Source organism: Acipenser ruthenus, chromosome 9 (assembly GCF_902713425.1).
Source record: "Acipenser ruthenus chromosome 9, fAciRut3.2 maternal haplotype, whole genome shotgun sequence".
Classification (NCBI taxonomy): Eukaryota; Metazoa; Chordata; class Actinopteri; order Acipenseriformes; family Acipenseridae; genus Acipenser; species Acipenser ruthenus.
Window position 1 is genome coordinate 39346783 of NC_081197.1, and position 9285 is coordinate 39356067.

Genomic DNA, 9285 nt, shown 5'->3' on the forward strand with positions numbered 1-9285 from the left:
TCTTACAGTAAAGGCCATATAAGGAGGCTGTGTGGTCCAGTGGTTAAAGAACGGGCTTGTAACCAGGCGGTCCCCGGTTCAAATCCCACCTCAGCCACTGACTCATTGTGTGACCCTGAGCAAGTCACTTAACCTCCTTGTGCTCCGTCTTGTGGGTGAGACGTAATTGTAAGTGACTCTGCAGCTGAAGCATAGTTCACACACCCTAGTCTCTGTAAGTCGCCTTGGATAAAGGCGTCTGCTAAATAAACAAATAATAATCTCATTGATTAAATCCTTTGGTCACTCACATATTCCTGTTTATAGAAGTTACAATAATCTGTAGCTCTATTTTAGACTGACTCCATGTAATACGAGACGATATAAAATTTTATAATAACTTCCTGCATAGAGATACTAAATCATACAATCGTCAACAGTTATTCAGCTGTTTAGTTTTATAGAACATTCTCAACTTTACCATGTTTTGAAGCCAGGCCAGGTAGAATTTCCCCCTCTTTTTTCCAGCACGACCAACATAGAGAGAAGTAAAAAGTTTCCATTCTGCACCGGAGAAGTGAAACTCACTCAGCCTTTTAAAACCTTTTCTCATGCAGATCAAAGTGTGAATGCAATGTGACAAGCACACCTCCCCCGCCTTCAGTCTAGCCTTCAGCAATTATCTGTAATTATGTTGTATTTAATTAAATTCATTGTGTATTAAAAAAAAGAAAAAATACTTATCTTCCTATTGGTCCCGTACTGTTTTTTGTTCCTTTTGTTCTATCATTTTTATTGCAATTTAAACAAGAATGGGCATACATTTATGGACACAGTACTATGATTGTTTTTGACTGTTTTTGCTACCTAGCTCATTTCCATGGTGACAATGTGAAGTGAAAAAACTTGTTTTGTCACATTTTACCTTGCTAATGAAGATCTAATGTGCTTTAGTATTTATGTGCTATAAACATAAAGGTACTTTACCTAGATTGCTCCAGTAAAAACCCAACTGTATAAATGGGTAATTGTATGTAAAAATAATGTGATTACTTGTAACAATTGTAAGTCGCCCTGGATAAGGGTGTCTGCTAAGAAATAAATAATAATAATAATAATAATAATAATAATAATAATAATAATAATAATAATAATAATAATAACGTGTACACATACTTAACTAAAGTTAATTTGTAGGTTTCAGTCATTTATCAATTCTTTAATTTTAACTGGGAAGCCAGGTAACAGTTTACATGAGAACCGAAGGTCAAGCAACGTCCTCGATCCTACAACCAAGTCAACTGACTGTATACACCCTGTGCTCCCCTGACTGTATACACGCCTCTTTATCAGGTGAGCCACTCATGGACCCATAGCATTTTCATATATGACAAATACGTTTTATTTCAGCTGAGAAAGACAAGTATACAAATGTATTACAAACATACAGTTTAGGAGTGTTTGGTAGATTAAATCATTGACATGAAGCTTACATACACTACTGCTAAATATTAATAACAGGTCACAGAATATAGAATCGGAGGTAACACTTCATTTTGAGTGACAGAATAAGTACCTCATTGAAGTGGAAATATGTAACTAAATATTAGTTACATGCAGACTAATGGTGGATACACACAAGCACCCCTTGTGCTGAACTTCATGAGTAACTGCATATTCATTATGTATAGTAATTATTTATGCAAATAAAGTATTACCAGAACTTAACTCCCACTAGGAGGGACTCAAGGCATGTTCCTAGCAACTGCCTTGGTTACCTAGGAAACATACTGTTTTTCCATCATTAAAAATGGGTGCGGCTTTGGGAGAGCTGTTGGTTTTCTGCAATGGATTCAAGCTTTTTTCTACTGAAGCTGTTAAGAAACTTTATGGAGCTTCTGTAACCTTTAAAAACACTGAATGCAATCAATTGGGTGTATTTTCATAACAGGTTGTTTTTACCAGCTAGCAGTAGGACATGTCTAATTGTTTGGTGTGTTACAAAGTACTGTATGTATATGGATAGTATTAGTGAACTGTTTTTCAGATATATCATTCTGCAATAGTCAGTGAGTACTTTTCATCTTTTGCTAAGCAGTGAGAGAACTGTTTTTTGTGTCAGTTCCTCCCAGGAACTACTGTGAATTGGCATCACTTTAAATATCAGACGTTTGGGTGTTTATTGTATATTATGTGATAAGGCTTTCAGTGGGATTTCAAAATGTGTTGTCCTGCAACAACACAACAGTTTGGATAAACAAATGTCCTATTGACAGCAGCCTGTTGCCAAGCCGACTTGCTGATTTGTTTGTTTGTCAGAGCATAAATAATTACATTTTTCATTAAAATCCAGGACCTTGAAAAAGTTATAACTTAAGAGGACACATCAAGTGTACTTGTAGACAACCATCTCCCTTGCAAGTATGACAAACCTTGACTTCTTCTCAGATTTGATCTATTTGGCAGAAATATCACCTGTAGTACATAACAAATGTTGACTTGGAAACTTGGTTTGAATCCCTAGAGGACAAGGTTGTACAGTTTAGAACCTTGCATAGAGCTTTTTAGTTCCATTGAAGAGCATGTGTTTTATCCAAACAGCACTTGATATTTTAATATTCTACTAAAATACAGCTGCAGCCTGCTCAATATTAAAATGTGGTGAGTGCATAAAATAGTAGATTGTAAGGTTGTGATAACCGGGGATTAAAGCAACTGAGGTTCTCATTAGTTAAGAGTTGTATTTCAAATATCAAAGAAAACACCTCAGGCTTTACTAAAGAGAAAATGGGACATTTTCCAAACTTCAAACACAGTAGCTAGTACTATCAACTGAAAGAACGAATCTTTTAGGTTTCAGTGTATTTTGTCCTCTTAACCAGACCCGAAACGTAGAAATCTGCATTATAATTAGGGCTTCTGATTTTTGTTTTTAACTGATAAAACCTGATAAAACACCCGATACAAAAAAACTGAAATCCATGGATAGCCAATAAACACTGGAAAAAACTGTGGAAATTGTTAATCAATTCACGTTGACTTTACCCTTTTCCCATTAAAAAATAAAACCTACTACAAAAATAATAATAAATACATTTCCCAGTGCTGCTGGGCAATGTCCCGCCTTCCTGACTTGTATCTGTCATTGATTCGTTCTGAATACTTTAAATCCGCCCCAACTACTGAGTGACAGCACATTCCTACATTTCTATTGGAGGCTCCGCTTGCAAGATTTAAAACGAGATTACAATCAGGAATTGAGGCTTGTTAGCAGGATTTAAAGCTGTATTACAGTTAAGATACAGAGGATTTAAAACATAATTGTGGCAAAATGTACAAAAATGCCTATACACAAAAACCCCAGAAGAATGTGCCTGTGACCATAGGTACAACTTAAGGTACAATTTAAGTGTACAAGTACTGTCGAGTTACTACTATACATATTTTGACAGAAAATAAATGCTCAAGCATTTTGGAAAGTAACCGAAAACACTAATTTCATACAGTATATCAAAAACAAAAGTCCAGAAAAAAACGGTTTACATAAAACTCGATAATAGCTAAAAATAAGCACCAAAAAATACAATTAATAAAAACAGAAAAACAGAAGCCCTAATTATAATGTATCTACTATATGATTATTTACACATTGTTTAATACCTTTTACCCTGTGTGCTCTATGGTCTATATATTAGACTTCCAGTAAGCTTTTGACAAAGTCCTGCATAAAAGATTAATTCTCAAACTGAACGCAGTAGGGATTCAAGGAAATGCATGCACATGGATAAGGGAGTGGTTAACAAGTAGAAAACAGAAAGTACTGATTAGAGGAGAAACCTCAAAATGGAGCGAGGTAACCAGTGGAGTACCACAGGGATCAGTATTAGGTCCTCTGCTCTTCCTTATCTACATTAATGACTTAGATTCTGGTATAGTAAGCAGACTTGTTAAATTTGCAGACAACAGAAAAATAGGAGGAGTGGCAAACACCATTGCAGCAGCAAAGTCCATTCAAAATGATCTAGACAGCATTCAGAACTGGGCATACACATGGCAAATGACATTTAATAGAGAAAAGTGTAAATACCATATGGGAGCTGCTGAAATAAGTAGGAATCTATGAAAAAGATCTAGGAGTTGACTCAGAAATGTCTTCATCTAGACAATGTGGGGAAGCTATAAGAAAGGCCAACAAAAGGCTCGGATATATTGTGAAAATTGTTGAATTTAAATCAAGGGAAGTAATGTTAAAACACATACAATGCATTAGTAAGACCTCATCTAGAATATTGTGTTCAGTTCTGGTCACCTTGTTACAAAAAGGATATTGCTGCTCTAGAAGGAGTGCAAAGAAGAGCGAACAGAATTATCCCGGGTTTAAAAGGCATGTCATATGCAGACAGACTAAAAGAATTGAATCTATTCAGTCTTGAACAAAGAAGACTACGCGGTGATCTGATTCAAGCATTCAAAATTCTAAAACGTATTGACAATGTTGACCCAGGGGACTTTTTTGACCTGAAAAAAGAAACAAGGACCAAGGGTCACAAATGGAGATTTGATAAAGCAGCACTTTTTTTACACAGAGAATTGTGGGAGTTTGGAACCAACTCCCCAGTAATGATGTTGAAGCTGACACCCTGGGAGCCTTCAAGAAGCTGCTTGAATGGACTCTGGGATCAATAAGCTACTAACGACCAAACGAGCAAGATGGGCCGAATGGCCTCCTCTCGTTTGTAAACTTTCTTATGTTCTTCTTGTATTTAAAGAAAAAAATTATAATTCTGTGAAGAAGACACCCTACAGACTCTGGGATCTTAAACATAATCTCCACAGTAATTTTCCCAGCAGGTAATGCCTACTGCATCAAGTTTAACTGTTTAATAATGGACTGTAAAACAAGTTGCTTTCTATTTCCAGCATTGCAGATTAGTTAGGATTCCCCACAGCCAAAAAAACTTTACGTTATCCTACGATACATGCCCCCTGAGCATTAAAGTTAGAACAGTTTAAAGACGCTTAATACAATCCAGTACAAAAAAAACAATAACATTCATATTATAGTAGTGTTAATTACTTCTGCAGCAAGCATCCCTGCAAGACAAATAACCTTGTCTTAGTAAATTTTTCAGTTATCTAGTACACATGTGTGTGATATTGTTTAATTATATAAGAATCATACACTACCCTCCCATTATTTTTTAAGGAGGTCAGCCATTCTGTTATTACTCAATAACGGAATGGCAAATAAAGCACTGCTAAAAAGATACCAATTAATGACATTTGTTCTTAAATCATTGCTGACTGAACTAAAATTGGATTTCTTTAGAGCATTTTACAGTAACAGAGACTCGCCCAAGATTGTTAACTTGGGATAACCACTGATAGGTGGCTGATGAAATCCAAGGTGATTGTTCAGCTCTGTGAAATTACAGTAAACAACATTGTAGGTTGATGGAACCAACCGCTTTGTTTCTTATTAGTTTTTCACTTGTATTTTTGATGGAGTGTTTTGAAGTTATGGATAAGTTCACTGGGCATCTATGAGGGCTTGAAAGTAAAGAAAGGAGTGAAGGGCAGCAAGCTTTTTTTTCCCCCTCACTGGTAAATCGACTGGTGCTGTCACGGTAAGTTCACAGGGAGAACTTTGTTCCTTCAGGAGTCCTGCAGAGGAAGTGCTTCACAAGAGCAGTTAGACATAGTACATCCATGGACAGAGCAGCATTTTCTGAGGGTAGAGATTAAAAAGTGGTCGGAATAAAAATATACTCAAATATTTTGATATGCATCTCCAGGCCTACCCAAAGATAAACAGTCAAAAGCCACAACTCCCAGTGGGGCAGTGACCTGTATTGGGACCATAGGGGCCTTTCTGTTAGGTTTAGTCTTTTGCAGTACACAGCGGGGGCCTGGTAGAATGCCAGCCTTTCACATCTTGTTCTAACAAGAGCCAATAAAAACAATTCTGAATTACAAAAATAGTTTTTTTCAATGCCCAAGTGTCCTGCTTGCCCATGATAAGTGTCCCAGATGCCTTTTTGTTCAGTTTTTGGTGCAAACACTTGGTGACAGACTTCATGCGTGTTCGGATCCAAACGTCGACGGCACAATACCTCGTCACGATATCCTAACCTGTCCCACTGATGTAGAGCTCTTCTCAGCTCAGAGGTCCCTTGCTTGCGCTCCACATGAGTAGGAGAAAAACCCCATTGCAGCAAGCTTGCACCACAACAGAGTTCATGGTCTGGAACGTAGGCACTTCCACAGCATCTCTGTCCATTACTTCCAGGTCAGGCCCCTCTAGGAGGTCTCCTGGCAACCTGGAAAGTACATCTGCATTGACATTATATTTCCCTTGGTCTGTACAGAATGTCAAATTGGAAGTTGGCTAGTTGTGCTGCCCATCTTTGTTCTACAGCTCCCAGGTTAGCAGTGCACAAATGGGTCAAAGGGTTACTGTCAGTGTATACCGTTAATTTGGCACCTAACAAATAATCCTTACATTTCTCTGAAACAGACCATTTTAAAGCAAGTAGTTCCAACTTGAAAGAACTATAGTTGGCATCATTCCTTTCAGTTGGGTGTAAGCTCCATCTAGCGTAAGCCACAACCCTTTCCCCTCCATCTTGCCGCTGGGCTAGCACAGCACCCAGCCCGCTCTTACTGGCATCTGTATACACACCAAAAGGGAGAAGTCTGCAAAAGTTAATACTGCGGCTTCTAGTAAAGCAGTTTTTAACAGTTGGAAGGCAGCCTTGCATTGTTCAATCCAATGTACTGGTTCCTTTCCAGTCCCCGACTTGGAGTTCGCCACACCTGTCAAAAGGTTAGTAATTGGGTTGGTAATGGCTGCAAAGCCAGGTATAAACCACCGATAATATCCAGCGAACCCAAGAAAGGAGCATACTTGCTTAACTGTTTTAGGAGTTGGTCATTCTCATACAGCAGAAACTTTGTTTGGATTAGGGGAGACTCCTTGACGGCCCACGATAAGACCCAGATATTATATTTCCAGCTGGAAGAACTTGCACTTGTCTGGGCACAGCTTCAGCCCATATTGACTCAGCCTCTCAAAAATTGCATCCAGGTCCTTCAGATGGGATGAAAAATCAGCTGAATAAACAATCACATTCTCAAGGTAGATCAACAGGGATTCTAACACTATATCCCAAACAGTGTTGCATTAGCCTTTGAAAAGCTGCACAGGCCGAATGGCATTCTGTCAAATTCCTACAAGCCAAAAGGGGTGGTAAAGGCTGTCTTCTCCCTATCCTGGGGATCTACTTCAACCTGCCAGTAACCACTGGCCAGGTCAAGAGTCGAAAACCACTCAGCTTTTGTTAAGCTGGTTAACGACTCTTCAATATGCGGGAGAGGGTAGGCTTCCTTATGAGTTACCTCATTTAACTTGTGGTAGTCAACACAAAAGCGCAACAACCCATCTTTCTTCCTTACCAATACGACAGAGGCAGCCCAAGGACTGCTACTGTTCCGAATCACCCCAGAATTCAACATCCCCTGTAAGAGCAGCTTCATCTCCTTATACAGCACTGGGGGAACAGGTTGATACCTCTCTTGGATTGGCGCTGTATCACTGGTTGGGATGCGATGGTGGACAGCACCTTCTGGCTGTAGTCCTCTTCATGGGCTGCAAAGACAGACGTCCACTTACCCAACAGTGTATCTAACTGTTGTTGGGCAGCATCCAGGCCGGCTGCTTTGGGCATCTGAAAGGAGGGCTCCACCTCAGCTTCTGTTCGCTTCTCCTGGACGGAACGGACATCTACCTCAATAACACCAGATCTAGTAGGGGTCAAACACAGTTCTTTTTCTCCCTCAATGTCAGCAGGGTCTACAAAGAAGGGCGCAGCCAGTTTCTGATACCTCTGTAGCTGAACGGGGTAACTATTAAGGTTTTGTACCCTCATTAGAATACGCCCTTGATCAACAACACCCACAGTCCTAGCTGCACCTAGTGAGCTCTGTTCTTCAATTGGTTTAATCATACAACAATATGACTTCCTTGCCGTCTCATTCGGGACCCGAACCCAGACCAACATCTCACCACCAGCTGGTACTTCTATAGCTTGTCGATAGGCGGGCCGTACAAATCCCATGAACCCATCGCCTCCCAGATGTTGAGCTGTCCATTGGTAGGTTGAAAATGCTTTAGCCCAAGCTTGCCACGTGACAGGGTTTCGCTGTGAAGAGAGAAACGTAATCTTGCCTTGTTGAAACAACCCCTCCCAACAAGCACCTAGCAGTGCCCTTTGGGAATTCAAGCACTGGTCCTTAACAATAACAACCCTTTGATCAGGTATCTTTACCCCTCCTACCTTAAAATCCATCATGGCATACCCTACACAAGGAACCTGAAGCCCATTGGCAGCATTCAAGCGTAACCAAGAAGCATCTTCAGTATGCCCTGCACCAACCTTTGCAAAATACTGATTATACAGACTTTCAGTGAACATTGTGACTTACAAACCTGTATCCAGAAGGCATTGTACCATAACTCCATTCACAATAACTCCAACCATGGGACAATCTCCAACCACAGCCTGTACTAGTACCTTGGGACGAGTGTCAATACAACCTGCCGCTTGCCCAATAGCAGCAGGTCTTGCTAGTTTAAAGGTTCCTGGGGTAGGTAAGCCGTTCTTGGGCATCGTCTCTCAATATATCCTACTTCGTTACAGCGACAACAAATGGGTTGTCCTCTGGAGTCCCAGTGGTCCACAGCCTGGTGAGTTGAACTCATTCTCCAAGGAGGTGGGGGTGCCAGTCCACAATCACCTCGTGCAGCAGGGGGTCCGCCTGTCACACGCATATCAGTCACTTCATTCCGTAACTCTTTCAATGACCCTTTACTCAGCTCTGACATTTGTTTCTTTACTTCTTGAATAACAGCCTCTCTCATATCTCCCATAAGAGCACATGGCAAGAGGATCCTCCACCCAGCTCTGGCTGACAGTCTTCCTCATAAAGAACCGCCTCCCGTTTGGCTGCTGTAAACGTCAAGTCGTCGCCCCGACATAGCTTAGTGTGACGTTCACGCCGTAGGTTGCTATCCTTCATACCCATAATTATTATTATTTATTATTATTATTTATTTCTTAGCAGACGCCCTTATCCAGGGCGACTATAATGAACTGATCTCTAAGCAGGATGTCCTTGTCTTGTAGGCTGTGTGCCTCCCGTTGTTCCAATCTGTGGAATAATTCACTCAAATGTAAAATAAAAGACCTGATAGTTTCGTTAGCTTCTTGCTGGCAGTTAAAAAAAAAAATAGGGCACAGAGCAAAG

General features: G+C 40.1%; 1 protein-coding gene across 4 annotated transcripts in view; it reads right to left on the reverse strand.

The window, feature by feature from the left end:
* LOC117405929 (immunoglobulin superfamily member 3-like) overlaps window positions 1-9285 on the reverse strand; it is a 32305-nt gene that overhangs the window by 20508 nt on the left and 2512 nt on the right. The window contains exon 1 of one of the 4 annotated variants that reach the window (XM_034923781.2): window positions 461-972. The exons of 1 other annotated variant lie outside the window; for it this stretch is intronic. The gene's annotated coding sequence lies outside the window, so the exon portion shown is untranslated. Of the gene's footprint in view, window positions 1-460; window positions 982-9285 lie in introns of those variants that run through there. 2 more of the 4 variants (XM_059029966.1, XM_034923786.2) reach the window with 2 other exon arrangements.